At 47.2% G+C, this 26,103-nt stretch overlaps 1 protein-coding gene across 1 annotated transcript in view; it reads right to left on the bottom strand.

The window, feature by feature from the left end:
* syt3 (synaptotagmin III) overlaps positions 1 to 25,294 on the bottom strand; it is a 136,104-nt gene extending 110,810 nt beyond the window's left edge. Inside the window, exon 1 of the mRNA XM_072271918.1 lies at positions 25,008 to 25,294. The gene's annotated coding sequence lies outside the window, so the exon portion shown is untranslated. The remainder of the gene's footprint in view (positions 1 to 25,007) is intronic.
* Positions 25,295 to 26,103: the final 809 nt, after the last annotated feature.

Consider the following 26,103-nt stretch of genomic DNA (forward strand, 5'->3'; position numbering starts at 1 on the left):
CTCATTCTAAGAAGGAGGTGGAAGTTCCAGAGAGTGTGCAGAGGAGATTTACCAGGATGCCCCCTTGGATTAGAGAGCATGTTTTATGAGGACGGGTTGAGCGAGCTAGGGCTTTTCTCTTTGGAGCGAAGGAGGATGAGAGGTGACGATAGAGGTGTGCAAGATGAAAAGAGGCAGAGATCAGATGGACAGCCCAAGTCTTTATCCAAGAGCAGGAATAGCTAATACCAGGGGGCATAATTTTAAGGTGACTAGAGGAAAGTATGGGGGGTCATTAGATTATTAAGGTAATAGGAGGGATGTCAAAGGTAAGTTTTTTTTACACAGGAGTGGAACACCGTGCCAGGGGAGATGGTAGAGGCAGATTCATTAGGAGCATATAAGAAATGCTTGGGTTGGCACAGAGATGATAGAAAAATGGAGAGTTATGTGGGAGGAAATAGTTAGATTGACTTGGAATAGGTTAAAAGTTTGGCACAACATCATGGATTGAGGGTCTGTACTGTGCTGTGATGCTCTATGTTCTTTCATCTTCCCCTCAGCAGACTGAGACGATCATGGGAGGGCATCTTTCGCCGTCAGCCTGCGTCTGGTATCAGAGCTCAGCTGTCACTGCCTCAGGTTACCTGGTAGATGTCTTAATCCATTTGCTTTATTAATTCCACTCTCCACCCCTCCTGCCTGCTGCTCCGCACTAATCTGCCTCACTCCGGCGAGCCCTTCTGTCGCATTCATCCGATCTCTTCCTCCACCCCTCCTCCTCCTCCTGTTCAGGACCTGAGCCTGGTGCCTCTTCTGTCTCCTCTAAGGGCTGACAACAAGTCATTTCTCCTCTCCGCTGAACCCAAAAGTTCAAAGTTTAAAGAAATATTTATCATCAACTTTAAAGATGGCGTGATGGAAGGGAAACATTAAAAAGATCTGTTTTAATTTATATGTATTTTAATTACATTCCCATGTACATAAATATATATATTAACTTCATCTTGCAGTATTTCTGAGCTCTTAAAAGCAATTAAGGAATTGCTTTTGGCAGGGAACATAACTCTCACCCTACCTCCTGTTTTGCCTTCTTTCAATGACTAACAGGATGTTCTGGAGACCAGGAGCTCTGTCCCTGTCAGAAATTGTACTCTGGATTAAATTCGTCGCCTGGTACGATAGAATGGACTCTTGAGCTGACGGTCACACTACCCACTGCGCACTCCACCTTGTCCGAAAGCTCCCTTCTGGAAAGCACTATAGGACTATTAAAACAAAATCTTCATGCCATCTTAAAAGTATCCCCCCCCCCCGGCAGTTAATCTGATCAACCATTCTAGTTACCCCACACCCCTCTATCTGTTACGCCCGTCTCTGCACTGTAAACATTTTAAACTGCTTTTTACAATGCTTATTATGTGCATTTTATTCCATATCTGTATTTTAACTTTATTTTACAAGAGACAATAGACAATAGGTGCAGGAGTAGGCCATTCAGCCCTTCAAGCCAGCACCACCATTCACTGTGATCATGGCTGATCATTCACAATTGGTACCCCGTTCCTGTCTTCTCCCCATATCCCTTCACTCCGCTATGTTTAAAAGCTCTATCTAACTCTTTCTTGAAAGCATCCAGAGAATTGGCCTCCACTGCCTTCTGAGGCAGAGCATTCCACAGATCCACAACTCTCTGGGTGAAAAAGTTTTTCCTCAACTCCGTTCTAAATGGCCTACCCCTTATTCTTAAACTGTGGCCTCTGGTTCTGGACTCCCCCAACATCGGGAACATGTTTCCTGCCTCTAGTGTGTCCAACCTCTTAATAATCTTATATGTTTCATATTTTGATATAATTATTTTTTCTTTATAATTGTTGAATGTTTTTGTGGCATGTCGTGCCAACACACCATAGCGAATTTGTAATACATGTAAATGTACAGGGCAAATAAAATTGATCCTTCATCCTTATGACCTTGTGGCTTATTGTCTACCTGCACTGTACTCTACACTTTATTCTTTTCCTGCTCTGCATTCTCTTTGTAGCTGTTACACTTCATTCTGCATTCTTTTGTTTCCCCTTGTTCTACCTCAATGCAGTGTTGTAAGGTATTGATCTGTGTAAATGGTATGTAAGACAAGGTTTTCAACTGATGCACTGCTGCAATTAAATGATTGGTATAGATGGCCCACAAACAAAGTGCTCACTGTCCCTCAGTACATGAGACAGTAATAAATCAATTTACCAATTTTAATACTTCCAGCTAAACCTGATATTAAACCCAAGCCCGATTCTCTCTGAAGCTTAGTCAACTTAACAAAGGCATCCGCTAGTCTCGTGAGACCATGGATTTGCGCCTTGGAAGGTTTCCGGGGCACAGGCCTGGCAAGGTTGTATGGAAGACTGGCAGTTGCCCATGCTGCAAGTCTCTTCTCTCCATGCCAGCGATGTTGTCCAAGGGAAGGGCATTAGGACCCATACAGCTTGGCACCAGTGTCGTCGCAGAGCAATGTGTGGTTAAGTGCCTTGCTCAAAGACACAACACGCTGACTCAGCCAAGGCTCGAACTAGCGACCTTCAGATCACTAGACGAATGCCTTAACCACTTGGCCACGCGCTTGGCCACAAAGAGAATAATCCCCTTCCCTCTCACCTTTCCACACTGATCACTTGACCCACTAAACCTTGTGAGTGGACTTCCCTCCAGTTCGGTTCTTTGGATTGTCAACGCGCTCCAGCTGAGGTCCAACTACTGACTGACTCAGAGACACATCACACAGGCCGTTTCGCCCATCAGGTGCGTGCTGACTTCTCAACTGCCCCCTTACACACTTCTATTCTCATATAGCGCATAGTACATGGATCACTATAGTGCTATACAGGCCATTCGGCCCACACTTCTGTACCAGCCTATTCTAAGATCAATCTAACCCTTCCCTCCTACATGGCCCTCCATTCTTCTATAAAATGAATCTTCTTAACCCTCTCAGACACAGGGAGAATGTGCAAATTCCACATGGTCAGCACTGGAGGTTAGAATTGATCCCAAGTCTATGGAGGTCTCAGGCAGTGACCCCAGAATAGAATCCTTGTCTTGGGGACAAGGACTATTGGTGATTAAATCAGCCTCATAATTCCAGGTCAAGCGTTCTTCTCACACTCCCCATCAATGACCCCCACTAGGGGCAAGTTCCTGTGTCAAATTGACCTACGACCTCGCACGACTTTGGGATGTGGAAGGAAACAGGAGCACCTGGGGTTAAAACACGCGTTCACAGGGAGAACAAGTAAGATCCACACAGACAGTATCCAAGGTCAAAGTCAAAGTAAATTTATCGTCAAAGTACATATATGTCATCATATACCACCTTGAGAATCACTTTCTTGCCGGCGTTTGCAGGAAAATAAAGAAATACGATAGAATATATGAAAAACTATTCATAATAGTGACAAACAACTGATGTACAAAAGAAGACAAATTGTGCAAATATAAACAATAACAGAATTAAGAATGTGAGCTGTAAAGTCCTTGAAAGTGAGTCTGTAGGTGGAACCTGGATTGAATGAGGTTTTCTGAGGAAACAGTACACGCCAGTGACCTAGGTGATAATGTGGTTAACTGGATCAGTAAATTTGCAGATGACGCCGAGGTCGGGGCAGAGTAGACCGCAAGGAAGCCAATCGAAGCTTGTAGCGGGATTTGGACCAGCTGGAAAACTGGGCTGAGAAATAGCGGATGGAATTTAATGCAGACAAGTATGAGGTGTGGCCCTTTGGAAGGGCAAACCAGAGTAGGACTTACACAGTGAATGGAAAGGGACTGAAGAGTGCAGGAGGAATAGAGGGATCTGGAAAGACAGATCCATAATTCCTTGAAAGTGGTGTCAAAGGTAGATGGGGGGGTTGTAAAGGGATCTTTTGCATACTGACCATATATTGAGTAAAAGAGTTGGGATGTCATGCTGAAATTGTATAAGAAGTTGGTGAGGCCTAATTTGGAGTATTGTATGCAGTTTTGGTCACCAACCTGCAGGAAACATATCAAAAAGACTGAAAGAGTGCAGAGGAAATTTACAAGGATGTTGTCAGGACTTGAGGACCTGAGTTATAGGGAAAGGCTGAATAGGTTAGGATTTTATTCCCTGCAGCGTAGGAAATGAAGGGAGAATTGATAGACCTACACAAAATTATGAGGGGTGTAGATAGGGTAAATGCAAGCAGGCTTTTTTTTCCACTTGAGGTTGGGTGAGACTAAAACTAGAGGTCATGGGTTAAGGGTGAAGGTGAAATATTTAAGAGAATCCTAAGGGGGAGCTTCTGCACGCAGAGGTTTGTGTGAGTGGTGAATGAGCTTCCAGTAGAAATGGTGGATGTAGGTTTGAATGCAACCTTTAAGAGAAGTTAGGACAAGTTACATGGATGGGAGGTGCAGGGAGGGCTATGGTCCAGGTGTGAGTCAATGAGACTAGTCAGGATAACAGATTTGTACCAGATGAGCCAAAGTGTACTATGACTCAATGCTTGACTAAAAGGATTAAGGGAACAATGACTCAGTTCAAGTGTTGAGGTCAACAACATAATTGGCTGAGGTCCCCAGCCTGAAGTATGTGAAGACTGGTAATTACCAACGGAACCACAGCAGCTGAAATCTCACTGAAAACCTACAATCGTATCTGCAACAAATTCTGGATAATCAATGGAGAAAACATTTCCTTAAACGTGGGTTCTGAGAAGGCATCAGAATCATATAAACTGCTTACTGGGGAGGACCTCCTGGTGATCTGACACAGATGTCACAGGAAAGCAGCATCCATCATCAGGGACCCCCACCGCCCAGGACATGCTCTCTTCTCACTACGGCCATGAGAAGGAAGGTGCAGGAGACTCAGGACCCACACCACCAGGAACAGTTATTTCTGAGGGAATGGTACGCCCTAATGACCTGGGTGATAGTGTGGTTAACTGGATCAGTAAATGTGCGGATGATTCCAAGACCGGGACATAGTAGACAGCAAGGAAGCCGATCAAAGCTTGCAGCGGGATTTGGACCCGCTGGAAAAGTGGGCTGAAAAATGGATCAACCATCGGGCTCTTGAGCTGAACTGTTTCCGTGACCTATGGACTCACTTTCAAAGACTCTTCCTCTCACTTTCTTGATATTTATTACTCCTTTTTTTTCTTTCATATTTGCACTGTTTGTTGTCTTTTGCACATGGGTTGTTCGGCCATCATCTTGGATGCTGTCTTCCATTGATTCTATTATGTTTCTTGGATTTATTGTATGCCAGCAAGGAAATGAACTTTGAACTGATGATAGCGATGGAAGATTGCGCTAAAGTTCAGGAGTACACCATTTGTAAATGGGTTGCTCCACCCACCCAATCCATTAGAATTTGCAGTGTTCAGGTTTGCTATTTCCTTTTATTGTGTTGTATTTCTATTTCTATCTTTAATATCTCTATTTTTCCCTTTCGGGGTTCTTTGGAAGACCCTGACCTGGAGATACATGCTGACTTCGGTTCTTTGCGGAAAGGGGATCAGTTCTCGGGGTCTCACGACCGGCCGCTATTCGATCTGCCAAGGACGCGGCCTAAAAGACAAGCGCGCCTTCAGGATTCTGGGATTTCATGGCGCTGGGAGGCGGGCGGACTCGAGGTTGATGCCGCCGCAGGAAACTGGTGTGTCGTAGGAGACAGAAGATCGAAAGCAGCGAGCTGGCTGCTGGCTGTGTGCCCAGAGACCCGAGTTCTTTGGGCACAGAGCTCGGAAGAAGCAACACGAAGCGACATGAAGCGACATGTTTTGTTATGTCTCCCCGCTCGCTGTGAAATGGGGACACCTCTTTTTCCCTTATTAGGGAGAGAGAGAGCCTGTGGTATGTTGAATACTGGGTGAACGAGTAGTCTTTGGGGAACTGCAAGTCTGTGCCTTTGCTGCACGCTTGTGTGCTTGGTGGGGGGGCACCAATGCTTTTTATTTGCTGGTAGGGGGATCGCTGCTTTGCTGCTACTTATGCGTGGGAGGGGGGAGCTGTGGAGGTTTTGAGGTTCTAACAATTAACTGTCATTCATTCTTTGGGACACTCCTCTGTTTTTGTGGATGTTTGTGAAGAAAAAGAATTTCAGAATGTATATTGTATACATTTCTCTGACATTAAATGTACCTATTGATTCATTAAGGTGAAGATCTGTGCACTAATGACTAATCTCCACAAGCGCTCATAGACCATGGGTTAGGCAGAGTTAAGGTCCTCTCACAGTCACCTGCTAAACAGGAATAATGTGGAGTAAAGCTTCCTCCCCTAGACCACACTCTGGCACAGAGAGAGGGCATGGATTATAGAGAAAGTGAAGCTCTCGTAACACTAACCCTAACTCCACAGTTTCTATGAAGGAGTCACGCCAATGAATTACTGTGATATTTCTGTTTAGGGAGATAATATTCATCTGGATTATGTTAAGCACAATTAGCTGTCCCAGTACCTGGTAGTGTCACTGTTACATCCCTGTCCACTGCACTAGCAGCAAAATTTCACCCTATCTTTCATTGTGAGCTTGCCTCTGTTATAGACTTCCCCGCTGAACTTTCCATTGACATCAGACTAACTTGAACAAGACTTTTTGTATTTGACAGTGTCCTATCATACACACTGAGGACAACTCAAGCGTAAGCTGATTATCACTTTTATGGAGCCACAGTCACTTTTACTGACACAAGCTCTCTGTCTCCAAATTTTTGTCAACAGTCTTAGTTGTCAGGATGGGATTTGACCATGGATGCTCAGTCTCCGAATCTGGTTATGAGATCAGTAAAAGCCACTGCACTGTGCAATACATTCCCTCTGTTGCTCTAGCTCTTCAAAAGTGGTCACTTAATGTACAGCACTTATGTAGACGGAATCTCCCAACATAGACTCAGTGTCCACTTTATTGCTTGTTAATGCAAATATTTAATCAGCCAATCATGTGACAACAACTCAATGCCAAAACCTACAGATCCTGGGCCTCTGTACCTCCCTCTGCAACTGGATCCTGACTTCCTAACCAGAAGACCACAATCTGTGCAGATTGGAAATAGAATCTTCACCTCATTGACCATTGACACTGGCACGCCTGAGGGTCGTGTGCTTAGCCCACTGCTCTACTCTCGCTACACCTATGACTGTGCAGCTGAGCATAGCTCGAACAGAACCTGCAAATTTGCTGATGATACAACCATTGTTGGCAGAATTCCAGGTGGAGACGAGAGGGCCTACAGGAGTGAGGTACATCAGTTAGTTGAGTGGTGTCACTCACCACCAGCAAGAACAAAGAGCTGATTGGGGACTTCAGAAAGGGTAAGATGAGGGAACACAAACCAATCCTCATAGAGAGATCCAAAGTGGGGAATGTCAGCAATTTCAAGATCCTGGGTGTGAATATCTCTGAGGAACTAATCTGGTCCCAACATATTGATGCAGCTATAAAGAAGGCAAGACAGCGGCTATATTTCATTAGGAGTTTGAGGAGTTTTGGTTTGTCAACTAAAACACTCGAAAACTTCTACAAATGTACCATGGAGAGCATTCTGACTGGCTGCATCACTGTCTGGTATGGGGGAGGGGGAGGGATGTGGTGCTGGGGGGGAGGGCTACTGCACAAGATAGAAATAAGCTGCAGAAACTTGTAAAATTAGTCAGCTCTATCATGGGTACCAGCCTCCATAGTATCCAAGTCATCTTCAAGGAGCGGAGCCTTATGAAGCCGGTATCCATCATTAAGGATCCCCACCACCCAGGACAAGCCCTCTTCACACCGTTACTGTCCAGAAGGAGGTACAGAAGCCTGAAGGCACACACTCAGCGATTCAGAAACAGCTTCTCCCCCTCCACCATTCGATTTCTAAATGGACATTGAGCCCACGAACACTATCTCACTGCTTCAAATTTCTGTTATTTTGCACTACTTGTTGTAACTTAACCACTTAACAGACATATATATACTTAATGTAGCACAGTTTGTTTTTCTCTATATTTATTTATCATTGTACTGCTGCTGTAAAGTTAACAAATTTCACGACATATGCCAGAGATATTAAATCTGATTCTGATTTGGAAAAACATGCAGAAATGGTCAAGAGCTTCAGACCAAACATCAGACTGGGGAAGAAATGTGATCTAAGTGACTTTGATTGTGGAATGATTGTTGGTGTTAGATGGGGTGGTTGGAGTACCTGAGAAACTGCTGATCTCTTGGGATTTTCATGCACAACAGTCTCTAAAGTTTACAGAGAATGGTGTAAGAACCAGAAAACATCCAGTGAGCAGCATTTTTGAGGGTGAAAATTCCTTGTTGATGAGAGAGGTCAGAGGAGAATAGCTAGACTGGTTCAAGCTATAGTGATTTTAATAACCATGTGTTACAACAGTGGTGTGCAGAAGACCAAATCTGAATCAGCACCGTGTTGATGCCTAGTGGTTAGCAATGCTTTACAGTACAGGCGACTTGGGTTCAAATCCCACCTCTGCCTGTAAGGAGTTTGTATGTTCTTCCCGTGACCACGTGGGTTTACTCCATGTGCTCCTGTTTCCTCCCACAGTCCAAAGATGTACCAGTTGGTAGGTTAATTGGTCATTGTAAATTGTCCCGTGATTAGGCCAGGGTTAAGTCGGGGATTACAGGGATGCGTGGCTCGAAGGGCCAGAAGGGCCTATCTGCACTGTATCTCAATAATAAAATAGGCCTTGAAGTGGATGGCCGACAACAGCAGAAGACCACAGACGTACACTCACTGGTCATTTTATCAGGTACAGAAGGCATCTAATAAAGTGACTACTGAGTGTATGTCACCTCTCAAGAACACAGAATTACAACAGAACCCATAAGACTCCTCCAGCCTTTGTCAGTCCATAAGACAATACGAATCTCATCCACGTTTTCACCTGATCTCAGTATCTCCTGATATCCCCGGTGTTCAAGATCTCCGATTTGAACATCCTCAACACTGATCAGACTGAAGGAGAGAATTCTACAGACTCATTGCCCTCTGAGAGAATTTCTCTTCATCTGAATCATAAACTATCAGCTTCTGAACATACTGAGATATAGCACTGAATGGGCCCTCCTGGGTTGAGCCATGCCACCCAACCCCTGATTTAATCCCAGCCTAATCACTGAACAATTTACAATGACCAACCTACCAATAGGTTTTTAGACTGCAGGAGGAAACCCACGCGGTCACGGGGAGGTCCTTCAGATCAATTAATGGAGCCATTAACCTCCTAATCCATACGCCTTTAGCATGAGGGATGAAAGGCGGAGCACCTGGAGGAAACCCGCGCGGTCACAGGGAGAACGTGCAAACTCCTTATAGACAGCAGTAGGAAGTGAACCCAGGTCACTGGTGTTGAAATTGTGTTACGCTAGCCGCTATGCTACTGTTAACCATATAACATATAACAATTACAGCACAGAAACAGGCCATCTCGGCCCTTCTATTCCGTGCCAAACTCTTACTCTCACCTAGTCCCACCGACCTGCACTCAGCCCATAACCCTCCATTCCTATCCTGTCCATATAGCTATCGAATTTAACTTTAAATGACAACATCGAACCTGCCTCAACCACTTCTGCTGGAAGCTCGTTCCACACAGCTACCACTCTCTGAGTAAAGAAGTTCCCCCTCATGTTACCCCTAAACTTTTGCCCTTTAACTCTCAACTCATGTCCTCTTGTTTGAATCTACCCCACTCTCAACGGAAAAAGCCTATCCACATCAACTCTATCTACCCCACTCATAATTTTAAATACCTCTATCAAGTCACCCCTCAACCTTCTACGCTCCAAAGAATAAAGACCCAACTTGCTCAACCTTTCTCTGTAATTTAGGAGATGAAACCCAGGTAACATTCTAGAAAATCTTCTCTGTGCTCTCTCAATTTTGTTGACATCTTTCCTATAATTCGGTGACCAGAACTGTACACAATACTCTAAATTTGGCCTTACCAATGCCTTGTACAATTTCAACATTACATCCCGACTCCTATACTCAATGCTCTGATTTATAAAGGCCAGCATACCAAAAGCTTTCTTCACCACCCTATCCACATGAGATTCCACCTTCAGGGAACTATGCACTGTGCACCCCCGGTTTTATACACGATCAGCGTCCTACACTCCGGGGGAAACAGTCTAAACCTCTCCTTATAACTCAAGCACACCAGTCCTGGTAACATCCTTGTGAATCTTCTCTGCAACCTTTCGAGTCTAATGGCATGCTTCCTATCGCTGGATGACCAGAACTACACAGCAAGTATGGCCTCACCAGCAACTTGTACAGTTGTAACATAATGTCCCAACTTACAATTCAAATCCTCCATTCTAGTAAATTCCTGGTGATTTTCTGCACCCTCTCTGATGTTGGAAAGGGATAATTATTAGTCTGATCGCACTGGGAAGAGTAGACTTCCTCGAGTTCTCTTGGCACGAGGATATCATCCAGTCCACACACATTTCAGAGACATTGAGTACAACAGCACAGAAACAGGCCCTTTGGCCTACCTAGTCCATGCCGAACTGTTATTCTGCCTCGTCCCATTGGCCTGCACCTGGATCACAGGCCTCCATCCATGTATTTATCCAAACTTCTCGTAAGTGTTGCAATCTACCATTTCTGCTGGCAACTCGTTTCACGCTCACACCACACTCCGAGTGAAGAAGTTCAGGCCCTCCATTCAGGTCCGCTCTCTTACCACCTGCCTCCAATCGCACCTTCATTTCCATCTAACGCCTGCCCAAATCCCTTCTGAATCTTCGATCACCTCCATTTCCATCAACAAAGCCCAAGCCACCTCACAAAGAAGCTCTTCCTCACATCCACCTCACGGACCTTCCCCTAAGCCTCAAGTCTTCCCCCCTCCCCATTCTTTGCAGGATTAACTGAAGATCAGATTTAAAGATTAGCTTTATTTGTGACATGTACATTGAAACATACTGTGAAATGCGTTGTTTGTGTCAACAATCAACACCATCTGAAGATGACCTAGCACAAGCCCGCAAGTGATGAAAACATAGCCTGCCTACAACTTACTAAACCTTACATCTTTGGAATGTGGGAGGAAAGCAGAGTACACGGAGGTAACCCACACGGTCATGGAGAGAATGTACAAAATCCTTACTGACAGACGTGGGAATTGAACCTCAGTCGCTGGCACAGACGAGTGTTATGCTAACTGCTACACTACCATGCCACTCAATGACACCCAAGAGCAAGACAATTACTTTATCAATCCTCCCCAAACATCATAATCTAGCTCACATTTATCCAATATATCCTCTACTCTTACGAGTTATGAGCATGTCTTATGAGGAAAGGATGAGTGAGTTAGAGCTTTTCTCTCTGGAGTGAAGAAGGATGAGAGGTGATTTGATAAAAGTCTACAAGATGATGAGACCATAGATTGAGTGGACAGCCAAAGACTTTTTGTCCCAGGGCAGAAATGGCTAATACCAGGGGACATCATTTTAAGGTGGTTAGAGGAAATCACAGGGGAAAATTCAGAGCTAAGTTGTTTTTGCACAGGGAGTGGTGGGTACGTGAAGCACTCAGCCAGTGTGGTGGTGGAGGTAGATACATTAGGAGCATTTAAGAATCTTATGGTTGATAGAAAAATGGAGGGCTTTGTGGGAGGGAAGGGTTAGATTGAACTTAGAGCAGGTTAAATGGTAGGCAAAATATCATGGGGTGAATCGCCTGTCCTGTGATGTAATGTTCTATGTTGTATTCTGTGTTCTAACTTCCTTTGTTCTGAGGAATCACAGCTGCTAAGTCTCTCCTACACCCTCTTAAGGATGTCTCTGTCCTTCTGATGACGAGAGCTACATGGAATCCTCCAGCTATGATCTAACCTGTCACAACATGCACTGGCATTGTCAGAACCCACGTGCAGAGGAAAGATGTACAGATGGTGACCAAAACATTATTCATATGAATTCCAAAAGAACATGGGTTTCTCGGCCAAGCGACACTGTGATACGTAACATTCTCAAAACTAGGACTCCGTGATTAGCAATAATTGGGCATCCACTAAATAATATAAGGAACACAGAATCCCCAAACCTCTCAAGATAAACTTAACAAGTTTAAGCAGAAAGCACCAGGAGACCACATTACAAAGAATGAGTCATTCGACAAAACCACATCAAATCTAAATGATTACCAACCCTTGCTAAACAACAATTAACCAATTCAGTTGCTCAAGAAACCCTAGACCCCAATGCTCTCCAGCGCCCCGCACAAGGCAGAAGAGCTCATTGCAGAACTGGACCGTCGAGGCTGAACTGAATTTTTCCCCTTTGTTACTCAGCACCTTTTGTTTTAAATTGCAAACTCCCAGATACATTGCTAACTGTTTCTCAACGGAATGTGTCTTGCCGTGATCAAATCTCTACGCACAGAACTCACAGATGATGAACTGTGGAATAAAGTTGAAATTATTTCACTTTCTGTCCCGTTTCACTTGTCAAAATACGCTCAAACTTCTTTGTATGAAACTCCCTCTGCTACTTGTCAGCCCATTCTGCCAGCCTATGTCAATAACGTCCTATTAACTGCATCTACCACTGATGCCAGCATAGAAGTTAAACTGCAGTATAATTGTCATGACATCAACAGAAAACCACACCACAGCTTATTTAGAAACTACAGCATGTAAGGAGCTCCTTCGACCAGGAATTATGTTGCTTCCTGAGCCTTGCACTGTTAGTAAGACAAAAAGACATATGAGTTATATTAGGGCCTTCAGCCCATCAAGTCTGCTCTACCATTCCATCATGGCTGTTTTATTCTCCCTCTCAACCCCATTCCCTGCCTTCTCCCTGTAACTTTTGATGCCCTGACTAATCAAGAACCTATCAACCATGGATGAGTACACGAAGGTGCTGGTGGAATTCCACAGGTCTGATAGCATCAATGAAAGGAAGTGGACAGTTGGTGTTTCAGATTGAGATTAATGTTTTGTTGCTGTAGTTATTACCTTTGACATTGTGTACATACATCTATTGATGCTTCCGGACACATCTTCAGTGATGTTCCTGGAATCATCGGGTGTTTCGGGTCTTTCAACATCATACAACCTCCTCCAGGTGACCCAGCCGGGGCTGATCAGACCCCAACTTGTGTCCAGATGGCTAGCTACTTATGACTCCATGGCTCCCCTCTTTTGAGCCACAGCCATCTTGAGGCCCTCTCTGCCGCATCGGTGGTACTGCGGATGGCTCTCTTCTTCCTCTCTCCCTCGATGCCCAAAATGCTGAAGGCTCTAACTAAAGAACGGGCTACGAATCCCCTACAACCAACCTCCACTGGGAGACACCTCGCTCTCCATCCAGCCTGCTGACTAACAATATTTGTTGTCATGGCTTGCAGCTTCCTATCAACCCCTTCCTTCGCCGTTGCCTCCAGAATTTGGTTAACATCTTCATCAAACTGCTTCCACGGTGAAGTCATGTAAGCTGCAGGCCATTTGATCTGCCTCCTGTTAGACTTCATGTTCGAGGGGTTAGTTTGCAACACGTGGAGGTTCCGGGCACTATGGGGACTTTTGCACAGTACTGTATTTGTCAACATGGAGCACGCTTGTAAATCTGGCGGGAGCAAAGGATGGGAGTGGAGCATCCTCGGAGGTGTGTGGGACAGGTGGCATAGAAGGAGTGCCAGGGGCAGGGGGTGCCGTGAGCACAGACACTCTCAGCTCTGAGTGACTGGGCAAGGTCATTTGATTCCAAATAACTGGTGTATTGATCACTACAGAATGTCTCTCTGGTGCTTCCCGCTCCCTCCCCCTTTTCCCAACGGTGATTCCCCTCTCCCTGCCCCCTTCCCACTCTCAGTCCAGAATAGAGACCCACATCAGAATCAGGTTTATCATCACTCACATATGTCATGATTTTTTTGTGACAACAGTACAGTATAATATATAAAATTACTGCAGCGTTGTGCAGTAGTCTAAGGCACCCTATCTATATACAGTGCCCATAAAAAGTATTTCCCCACCCAGGAAGTTTTCATGTTTTATTGTTTTACAACATTGAATCACAGTGGATTTAATTTGGCTTTTTTGATGCTGATCAACAGAAAAAAAAGTCTTTCATGTCAAAGTGAAAACAGATGAAAACAGATCTCAACAAAGTGATTCTAATCTAATTATAAATATAAAACACAAAATAATTGATTGTTACCCACTTCAAGTCAGTATTTAGTAGATGCACCTTTGGCAGTAATTACAGCCTTGAGTCTGTGTGGATAGGTCTCTATCAGCTTTGCACATCTGGACACTGCAATTTTTTCCCCATTCTACTTTACAAAACTGCTCAAACTCTGTCAGATTGCATGGGGATCAAGAGTGAACACCACATTTCCAAGTCCAGCCACAAATTCTCAATTGGATTGAGTTCTGGGCTCTGACTTGACCACTCCAGGACATTAACTTTGTTGTTTTTAAGCCATTCCTTTGTAGTTTTGTCTTTATGCTTTGGGTTATTGTCTTGCTGGAGAACAAATTATCTCCCAAGTTGCAATTCTCTTGCATACTCCATCAGGTTTTCCTCCAGAATGTCCCTGTATTTTGCTGCATTCATTTTACCCTCTACCTTCATAAGCCTTCTAGAGCCTGCTGCAGTGAAGCATCCCCACAGCATGATGCAGCCACAACCATGTTTCACGGCAGGGGATGGGGTGTTTTTGATTATGTGCGGTGTACAGCTTATGCCAAACATAGTGTTTAGTCTGATGGTTAAAAAGCTCAATTTTGATTTCATCAGATTACAGAACCTTCTTCCAGCTGTCTTCAGAGTCTCTCACATGCTTCTGGCAACCTCCAGCTGAGATTTCATGTAAGATTCTTTCAACAGTGGCTTTCTCTTTGTCACTCTCCCATAAAGCTGTGACTGGTGAAGCACCCAGGCAACAGTTGTTTTATGTGCAGTCTCTCCCATCTCAGCCACTGAAGCTTGTAACTCCTCCAGAGTTATCATAGGTCACTTGGTGATCTCCCTCACTAGTCCCCTTCTTGCATGCTCTGTCAGTTATCGAGGATGGCTTGCTGTAGGCAAATTTACAGCTGAGCCATATTCTTTTCATTTCTTGATGATTGACTTAACTGTACCCCAAACTGTATTCAGTGATTCAGAAATTTTCTTGCACCCATCTCCTGATTTGTGCTTTTCAATAACCTTTTTGTGGAGTTGCTTGGAGTGTCCTTTTGTCTTCATGTTGTAGTAATTGCCAGGATACTGACTCACCAGCAGTCGGACCTTTCAGATACAGGTGTATCTTAACTGCGGTCAATTGAAACACCTTAACTGCACACAGGTCTCCAAAAACAAATCTCCACTGAATTAATTATGTGACTTCCCAAGCCAACTGGTTGCACCAGTGATGATTTGGTGTGTCACCTTGAAAACTTACGCAACCAATTATTTTGTGTTTTATTTTTGTAATTAATTTAGATCACTTTATAGAGATCTGTTTTCACTTTGACACAAAAGTCTTTTGCTGTTGATCAGTGTCAAAAAAGCCAAATAGAATCCACTGGGATTCAATGTTGTAAAACAATAAAACATGAAAACTTCCAGGGGGAGAGTGTGTAAATACTTTTTACAGGAACTGTATATACGCTGTGACTTTTCAACAGCACTGTACCTCTTATTCTTTCTTGATGGGGCCTCTCATTCCATTCCACGGCTCACAGAGAGCTGGGATTTAGGGATGAGTGAACTTTGACCTCTCCATCATCGGTGACCCTTTGAATGACACCGAGCAAGCGGTGCTCGGAAAAGGCCATCTCAGCCCTTCCATTTGCCATCTTCAGCCAGGCAGTGTCAGGGTTAATCCTGTTTGAGGTCGAAGCAATGTGGAGGCCAGGTGGGTCCGGCTTCAATGGAAGAAGCCACAGTGTGGATCAGACTCAGTGTAGACACAGTTCAACCAACGGAGGCGAGGACAACCTAGGTTAGATGGCAATGGTGATAAATCAATGTATTGAGTACAGGAGGCGGGATCTTATGTTGAAGTTGTATAAGACATTGGTGAGGCCTAATTCAACGTTTTGTGTGTAGTTTTGGTCACCTACCTGCAGAAAAGATGTAAACAGGTTGAAAGAGCACAGAGAAAATTTACAAGGACGTTGCCGGGTCTGGAAGACCTGAGTTATAAGAAATATTGAATAGGTTTGGACTGTATTCTTTAATATGCAGAAGATTGAGAGGGGACTTGAAAGAGATATACAAAATTATAAGGGGTATAGTCAGGGTAAATGCAAGCAGGCTTTTTCCACTGAGGTTGGGTGAGACCACAACCAAAGGTCATAGGTTAGGGATGAAAGGTGAGAAGCTTAAAGGGACTACTACTACTACTACGTCGACTCAGGCCTAGGGGGCAAGTTTAAGGGGAACATGAGGGGAAACCTTTTTACTCAGCAGGTTGTGAGAGTGTGGAACGAGCTGCTAGCACAAGTGGTGGACGCAATTTCTATTTGAAAGGTTGAGAGAAGTTTGGATAGGTGTGTGGATAGTAGAGATATGGAGGTCAATGGTCTGGGTGTAGGTAATGGGAATAGGCGGTTTGAAAGGTTTCAGCATGGACTAGATGGGCCAAAGGGCTCTTTCTGTGCTGCCTTTCTCTATGACTCTAATCCCAGTTAAGGGGCAGAGGTGAGCTTGATAGAATTTAACAGAGACACTGGCATGGCTCGATTTCTTGGGCAAAGTCAAAGTCAAAGTAAACTGATTATCAAAGTATGTATATGTCACCATATACTACCTTGAGATTCATCTTGCAGACATTTACTAGAAAACAAAGAAATGCAATAGAATTTATGCAAAAGTGTCAAAAAACAAAGAATGACAATGTGAAAAAGAAGACAAAAAGAAGTAAATATAATAAAAGTAAAAAAATAAATAAATAATACTGAGAACATGAGTGTAGGACCATTGAAAGTGAGCCTGTAGGCTATGGAATTAGCTCAGTTCTGAGATGAGATGACTGAAGTTATCAGATTGGTTTAGGAGCCTGATGGTTGCAGGATAAGAAAACTCACCAGCAGATATCTTGATTGATCTTATAAATGGAAAAATAAGAAAAGGAAAGTTTCCATTTATATTCATCGAGTTGATGTGCAGAGAGTAATGAATTCATAGAGACTTCACACAGGTTTAGTGAGTTGTGCGAACTTAATTGGAACTTCAATGGAGGGCCACGAGTGGGGATAATGTGCAAAGGCCAGGGTGACGGTGACAGAACACGCAGAACTTGCTTAACGAAACCAAAGGAAGCAGCTACAGTGAGAGGGTAGGGAATGGAGTGAGGAGGCATCGAGGTGAGTGAGGGGGAAAGGAAGCACAGATATAAGGAGACGGGGGGGAAGGTACACAGAGGGGGAGAGGGGAGAGTATTCATACAAGGGGAGGGGGAAGTATGTGCATGAGAGGAGAGGGGGAAAGGGTATGCACAGAGAAAGAGGGGAAGGGGTACATGTAAAGGGAGAGGGAAGAATAAGCAAAGGGAGAGGGGAGAGTTTACACACAAGGAGAGAGCAGCGTGTGTGCATGTACAATAAGAGAGGGGAAGAGAGTGTACACACAAGCAGAGGGGGGAGAGGGGAGAGGGAAGAGAGGGTACATACAAGCAGAGAGGGAAGAGGGGAGAGAGGGTACATACAAGCAGAGAGGGAAGAGGGAAGAGAGGGCACACACTAGGAGAGAAGGGAGAAGGGAGAGGGGAAGAGAGGGTACACACTAGGAGAGAGAGGAGGGAGTGTACACACATGGTGAGAAGAGGAAGTATACACATACGGAGGGAGAGGAGGGAGGGTACGCACACGGAGAGAGAGGAGGGAGTGTACACACACACGGAGAGAGAGGAGGGAGTGTACACACACGGAGAGAGAGGAGGGAGCGTACACACACGGAGGGAGAGGAGAGAGTGTACACACACAGAGGGAGAGGAGGGAGCATACACACACGGAGGGAGAGGAGGGAGTGTACACACACAGAGGGAGAGGAGGGAGCATACACACACGGAGGGAGAGGAGGGAGTGTACACACACGGAGAGAGAGGAGGGAGTGTACACACACACGGAGAGAGAGGAGGGAGTGTACACGCACGGAGAGAGAGGAGGGAGTGTACACGCATGGAGAGAGAGGAGGGAGTGTACACACACGGAGAGAGAGGAGGGAGTGTACACACACACACAGAGGAGGGAGTGTACACACACACGGAGAGAGAGGACGGAGTGGACACACACGGAGAGAGAGGACAGAGTGTACACATATGGAGAGAGAGGAGGGAGTGTACACACACGGAGAGAGAGGAGGGAGTGTACACGCACGGAGAGAGAGGACGGAGTGTACACACAGGGAGAGAGAGGAGGGAGTGTACACACATGGTGAGAGGAGGAAGTATACACATACGGAGGGAGAGGAGGGAGTGTACACACACAGAGGGAGAGGAGGGAGCATACACACACGGAGGGAGAGGAGGGAGTGTACACACACGGAGAGAGAGGAGGGAGTGTACACACACACGGAGAGAGAGGAGGGAGTGTACACGCACGGAGAGAGAGGAGGGAGTGTACACGCATGGAGAGAGAGGAGGGAGTGTACACACACGGAGAGAGAGGAGGGAGTGTACACACACACACAGAGGAGGGAGTGTACACACACACGGAGAGAGAGGACGGAGTGGACACACACGGAGAGAGAGGACAGAGTATACACATATGGAGAGAGAGGAGGGAGTGTACACACACGGAGAGAGAGGAGGGAGTGTACACGCACGGAGAGAGAGGACGGAGTGTACACACAGGGAGAGAGAGGACGGAGTGTACACACAGGGAGAGAGAGGAGGGAGTGTACACACACGGAGGGGGGGAGTGTACACACATGGAGAGAGAGGAGGGAGTGTACACGCACGGAGAGAGGAGGGAGTGTACACACACGGAGAGAGAGGAGGGAGCGTACACATACGGTGAGTGGGAAGAGTGTACAAGCAAGGCAAGAATACACTGAAGGGGAGAGGGGAGTCTGAACACTCAAGAGAGAGGTGAGTGTGTAAACTCAAAGGGAGAGGGAAGTGTACACTCAAGGGAGAGGGGAGTGTGTACACTTAAATGGAGGAGGAAGTGTGTACACTCAAGGGTAGAGGTGAGTGTGTACACTCAGGCGGGTTGTGTGTGTGTTTACTCAAGGGGAGAGGTGTGTGAGTACACTCACAGAGAGAGGGAGGACTGTTCACTCAAGGGGAGAGTGGAGTGTGTACTCTCAACGGGTTGGGGAGTGTTTACACTCAAGGGGAAAGTGGACAGTGCACACTCAAGTGGGTTGGACGTGTGTTCATTCAAGGGGAGAGGGGTGTGAGTACACTCAAGGAGAGAGGTGACTGTGTACAGTCAAGGGAAGAGGGGACTGTATACTCATGGAGAGAGGGGAGTGTGTACACTCAAGGGGAAAGGGGACTGTGTACACTCATGCGGAGAGGGGAGTGTGTACACTCAAAGGCAGGGGGAGTGTGTACACTCAAAGGGAGAGCAGATTGTGTACAGTCAAGGGAAGTGGGGAGTGTGAACACTCAAGGGGCAAGGGGTCTGTGTACACACAAGGGAGAGGGTACTGTGTACACTGAAGGGGAGTGGGGAATGTGTACACTCAAGGGGAAAGGGGAGTGTGTACACTCATGGGGAGAGGGGAGTGTGTACACTTATGGGGAGAGGGGAGTATGTACACTCAAGGGGAGGGGGGAGTGTGTACACTCAAAGGGAAAGGGGAGTGTGTACACTCAAGGGGCGAGGGTACAGTGTACACTCAAGGGGAGAGAGGAGTGTGTACACTCAAGGAGAGAGGGAAGTGTGTACAGTCAAGGGAAGAGGGGAGTGTGAATACTCAAGGAGAGAGTTGAGTGTTTACACTAATTGGGAGGGTGGAGTGTGTACACTCAAGGGGAGAGGCGAGTGTGTACACTCAATGGGAGAGGTGACTGTGTACACTCAAGGACAGAATGGGTGTGTACAGTCAAGGGAAGAGGGAAATGTGAACACTCAAGGAGAGACGGACTGTGTACACTCAAGTGAGAAGGTACAGTGTACAATGAAGGGGAGTGGGGAATGTGCACACTCAAAGGGAGAGGGGAGTGTGTACACTCATGGGGAGAGGGGAGTGTGTATACTCATGGGGAGAGGGGAGTGTGTACAGTCAAGGGTAGTGGAGAGAGGGTACAGTCAAAGGGAGAGGGGACTGTGTACACTCAAGGGGAGAGGGGAGTGTGTATACTCAAGGGGAGAGGGGAGTGTGTATACTCAAAGGGGGGGGTGTACACTCAAAGGGAGAGGGGACAGTGAACACTCAAGGGGAGAGGGGAGTGTGTACACTCAAGGGGAGAGTGGACTGTGTACACTCAAGGGAAGAGGGGAGTGTGTACACTCAAGCAGAGAGGGGAGTGTGAACACTCAAGGGAGAAGGTACAGTGTACACTGAAGGGGAGTGGGGAATGTGTACACTCAAAGGGAGATGGGAGTGTGTACACTCATGGGGAGAGGGGAGTGTGAACACTCAAGGGGAGAGGGGATTGTGTATACTCAAAGGGAGGGGGGACTGTGTACAGTCAAGGGAAGAGGGGAGTGCGTACATTCATGGAGAGAGGGGAGTGTGTACACTCTAGGGGAAAGGGGACTGTGTACACTCAAGGGGAGGGGGGAGTGTGTACACTTAAGGGGGGAGAGGGTAATTCGTACACTCAAGGGGAGAGAGAACTGGGTACACTCAAAGGGAGGGGTGAGTGTGTACACTCAAGTGGAGGGGACTGTGTACACTCAAGGGGAGAGGGGAGCGTGTACACTCAAGAAGAGGGGACAGTGTGTACACTCAAGGGGAGAGGAGTGTGTACACTTAAGGGGATAGGGGAGTGTGTACACTCAAACGGGTTGTAAGCGTGTTCACTTAAGGGGAGAGTGGTATGAGTACACTCACAGAGAGAGGGGAGAGTGTTCACTCAAGTGGAGAGTGGAGTGTGTACTGCCAAGGGGTGGGGGAGTGTTTACACTCAAGGGAAGGGGAGAGTGTGTATACTCAAGGCGACAGGGTTGTGAGTACACTCAAGTGGAGAGCGGATTGTGTACACTCAAGGGGAGGGGGGAGTGTGTACACTCAAAGGGATGGGGAATCTGTACACTCAAGGGGATTGAGGAATGTGTACACTCAAGGTGAGAGGGGAGTGTGTACACTCAAGGGGAGAGGGAGTGTGTACACTCAAAGGGATGGGGAATCTGTACACTCAAGGGGAGTGAGGAATGTGTACACTCAAGGTGAGAGGGGAGTGTGTACATTCAAGGGGAGAGGGTACTGTGCACACTGAAGGGGAGGAATGTGTGTACTCAAGGGGAGAGGGGAGTGTGTACACTCATGCGGAGAGGGGAGTGTGTACACTCAAGGGGAGAGGAGAGTTTGTACACTCAAGGAGAGAGGGTACTGTGTACACTCAGGGAGAAAGGGGAGTGTGTATATTCAAGTGGAGGGGACTGTGTACAGTCAGGGAGAGAGTGGTGTACACTCAAGGGGAGAGGGGAGTTTGTACACTCAACTGGAGGGGATTGTGTACACTCAAGGATAGAGGTGAGTGTGTACACTCAAGTGGAGGGGTCTGTGTACACTCAAAGGCCGAGGGGACTGAGTAGAGTCAAGGGAAGAGGGGACTGCGTACTCAAGGGGAGAAGTGCTGTCTACACTCATGTGGAGGGGGGAATGTGTACACTCAAGGGGAGGGGGAGTGTGTACACTCAAAGGCAGGGGGGAGTTTGTACACTCAAGGAGAAAGGGGAGTGTGTACAGTCAAGGGAAGAGGGGACTGTGTACCCTCATGGAGAGAGAGGAGTGTGTACACAAGGAGAGTGGGGAGTGTGTACACTCAAGGGGAGGGTGAGTGTGTACATTCAAATGGAGGGGGGAGTGTGTACACTCATGAAGAGAGGGGAGTGTGTTCACTCAAGGGGAGGGTGTGTGTGTACGCTAAAGGGAAGAGGGGATTGTGCACACTCAAGGGGAGAGGGGATTGTGAATCTTCAAGTGGAGAGGCGAGTGTACACTCAAGGACAGAGGAGACTGTGAACACTCAAGGGAGAGGGTACTGTGTACACTGAAGGGGAGTGGGGAATGTGTACACTCATGGGGAGGGGGAGTGTGTACACTCATGGGGAGAGGGAAGTGTGTACACTTAACGGCAGGGGGGAGTGTGTACACTAAAGTGGAGAGGGGAATGTGTACACTCAAGGGGAGTGGGGAATGTGTACACTCAAAGGAAGAGGGTACTGCATACACTAAAGGGAGAGCAGATTGTGTATAGTCAAGGGAAGTGGGGAATGTGTACACTCAAGGGGATAGGGGACTGTGTACACTCAAGGAGAGAGGCGAGTGTGTACACTGAAGGGGAGAGGGTAGTGTGTACACTAAATGAGAGAGGGGAGTGTGCAGACTCAAGGAGAGAGGGGAGTGTGTACACAAAAGGGGAGAGGTTAGTGTGTACACTACATGAGAGAGGGGAGTGTGTACACTGAAGGGGAGAGGGTAGTGTGTACACTAAATGAGAGAGGGGAGGGTGCAGACAAGGGGAGAGGGGAGTGTGTACACTAATTGAGAGAGGGGAATGTGTACACTGAAGGGGAGAGGGTAGTGTGTACACTAAATGAGAGAGGGGAGGGTGCAGACAAGGGGAGAGGGGAGTGTGTACACTAAATGAGAGAGGGGAGTGTGTACACTGAAGGGGAGAGGGTAGTGTGTACACTAAATGAGAGAGGGGAGTGTGTAGACTCAAGGGGAGAGCAGAGTGCGTTCACTCATGGAGAGAGTTAACATCCAGTTCATTATGGGTTAAGCCCTCCCAACCATTCAGCACATCTACTTGAAGCACTTTCAGAGGGAAGCAGCTTCCACCATCAGCAAAGCTATTGCCCCAAGCCGTGCTCTTTTCTCGCTGTTGCCATCAGGTAGAAGATATAAGAGCTCCAAATCTCACATCACCAGGTTCAAGGACAGTTGCTACACCTCTACCATCAGGCTCTTGAAGAAAGGAGGGTAACTACACTAAGCTATTGAGATGGTCCCACGTCAATGATCTCACTTTAAGGACTCTTTATCTTGTTATTTCATATTCATTATTTATTGCTATTTATTTATACTTGTACTTGCAGTTTGTTGTCTTCTATGCTCTTGCTTTTTCATTGATCCTGTTTTAGTTACTATTCCATAGATTTGCTGAGTATGCCATAAAAAACAATCTCAGTGTTGTACGTGGTGTCATATATGCACTCTGATAATAACATTCACGTTGAATTAGAACTTTATAGTGGGGAGACTGTACGCAAGAGGAGAGAGGGGAGTGTGTAGGCACAAGGGGTGATAGGAGAGAATGTATGCACACGGAGAAAGGGGCGTGAGTGTATGTGCAAGGGAATGGGGAGCATACACACAAGGGGAGAGATTGTACACACAAGGGAGAGAGGAGAGATTGTACAAACAAGGGGAGAGATTGTACACACAAGGTGAGAGATTGTACACATGGGGAGAGATCGTACACACATCGGGAGATAGGAGAGATCGTACACACATCGGGAGAGATTGTGCACACAAAGGAGGGAGGGGAGAGATTTTACACACAAGGGGAGAGGTGCAATTATACACACAGGGAGAGGGAAGATTGTGCACACAAGGGGAGAGGGGAAATTGTACACACAGGGACAGGGAAGATTGTACACACAAGGGGAGAGGGGAGATTGTACACACAAGGGGGAAGGGCAGATTGTACATACAAGGGGAGAGAGGAGAGATTGTACACACAAAGGGAGAGGGGAGAGATTGTTCGTACAAGGGGAAAGGGCAGATTGTACATACAAGGGGAGAGAGGAGAGATTGTACACATAAAGGGAGAGGGGAGAGATTGTTCGTACAAGGGGAGAGAGGAGAGATTGTACACACAAAGGGAGAGGGGAGAGATTGTACATGCAAGGGGAGAGAGGAGAGATTGTACACACAAAGGGAGGGGGAGATTGTACACACAAAGGGAAGGGGAGAGAATGTACATACACGGGGAAGGGGGGTGAGATTCTATGCACAAAGGGAGAAGGGAGAGATTGTACAGGCATGGAGAAAATGAAGAGAGTGGATCAGTGAGAAAGGGGAGATGGAGGGAGAAAAAACAGGGGAAAGTGTGTTGGAGAGGTGTAGTATCTGCTGAGGGGAGGGGTATGACAGTGGGAGGAGAAGGGGAATTATGAAGGAGTGGTTCAGGGGACGATGTTGACGGGTCGAATGTAGAGATAGTGGAGGTTTGAATGAAGGAGAGTGCAAGGCACAGAGGAGCAGGAGACGGGGTCGAGACAGGGGGAGTGATGGAGAGGTTGGAGTGTGTACAGTAACGAGGCAAATGCTGTAGAGAGGGTAGGAGGGAATGGGAAGGGAGCTAATTGGGGAAACAAGAGGTAAATGATCGAAAAGAGAAGGGCACATGGGGATTGAGAAAGAGAGGGAAGGGATGGGATAGAAGGGGAGAGGGATCGAGGAGGAGAATAGTGGAATGGAAAATGGGAGAGAGATATAGGGATACAGCGAGAACTGGGTGAATTGCCCCAGCGGGAGAGGCTTTCAGAGGGCGTGTGTATGAAGGGAAGTGGGGGGGGGGGGGGGGATGTTGAGGAATTCCCAAACCTAACAGAAGACAGCTGGATCGGCTGCTGTAACCCCGAGCGTGGGCGATGAGCGCTGGACCGGTACCCAAGGGATGGAACTCTGAAGAGCATGGTACCCGTTCCGACTGTACTCTGGGTATACCTGTACATGAATTGGACCTTTACCCAGTTCCGACTGCAGCTAGGGTAGATCTGTACCTGAACGTAAAGGTACTTGTACCCGGCTTGGACTGCACTGGGCTGTCAGACGAGATCCCGGCCGCTGGGAGTGCGGTGAACGCGGCGCTGAGTCAGTGACGGACGGGAGCGGGAGCACTGGTAAATACCTGCCGTTAGACGTCCGGCCGGAGTTCCTGCAGCTGTCGGGGCGGGAGGATGGCCCTGGTCCTGGGTCCGGGCTCCAGTCGCTGCTGCCGGGCTGGGATCCTCAGTACGGGGCCGGGAGTGTGGGTCCCCCCCGGTCACAGATCCTCGGGCTTCGGGGAACAGTCGATCCCCCAGTCGGCGGTGCGTTAACTTTCCTTCACTGCTCGCTGTCTCCGGCCCGGAGACCTTGCTCGTCCCCCGCTGCTGCCTCTGATTTCGGGCAGCTCGCCCGGCCGACTCTCCGCCCTCTCACTTCACGCAGCCCGATCTTAGAGCCTCGGAACCGACTGCTGTACCGCTTCTTGGCAGACGAGCCTCCCAATACCTCCTCCTCCTTCCTCTCTCTCTCTCTCTCTCTCTCTCTCTTCCCCCTCTCTCCCTCCTCCCTCTCTCGCTTTCTCCTCCCCTCTCTTTCTCCTCCCCTCCTTCCCCTTTCTCTTCCTCCCTCCCCTTCCTCTCCCCTCTCCTGCTTTCTGTCTTTCCCCTTTCTTTCCTCACCCTCTCCTCTCCCGCTCCCCTCTCTCTCCCCTGCCTCCCTCTTTCTTTCTCTCCTCTCCCTCTTTCTCACCCCTCCCTCTCCCTCTCAATCCCTCCCCGCCTCCTTGCCCCTTTCTATCCCCTCCCTCCCTGTCCTCTCCTCGCCCCCCTTTTCTGTCCTTCCCTCTCTTTCTCCCCCTCCCTCCCTCTCCGTCTCTCTCACTCTCTGTCTCTCCCTCCCTCCCTCCCTCCCTCCTCTGCCGTAGCGTTGTCTCTATGTAATACCCGTCCCTTTTAACCCTCCCGATCGACGGTCTCTCGTCCGTTTCTCGGAGACACCGGCTGCAAGCGGATGTATTGTTCATCCGCCTTCCTGTGCCCTTTTATTCTTCCCTGTGTCTCGCTCACCACACACACACACACACACACACACACACACACACACACACACACACACACACACACACAGAGTTTTTACGTCCAATTAATTATCAATCCCATCCTGTGTTTCACATCATTCCCGTACACAGAAATCTCCTCCGCATGCCCGTGACAGGGGTCTCATTCTATTAAATGCAC

Source organism: Mobula birostris, chromosome 11 (genome assembly GCF_030028105.1).
Source record: "Mobula birostris isolate sMobBir1 chromosome 11, sMobBir1.hap1, whole genome shotgun sequence".
Classification (NCBI taxonomy): domain Eukaryota; kingdom Metazoa; phylum Chordata; class Chondrichthyes; order Myliobatiformes; family Myliobatidae; genus Mobula; species Mobula birostris.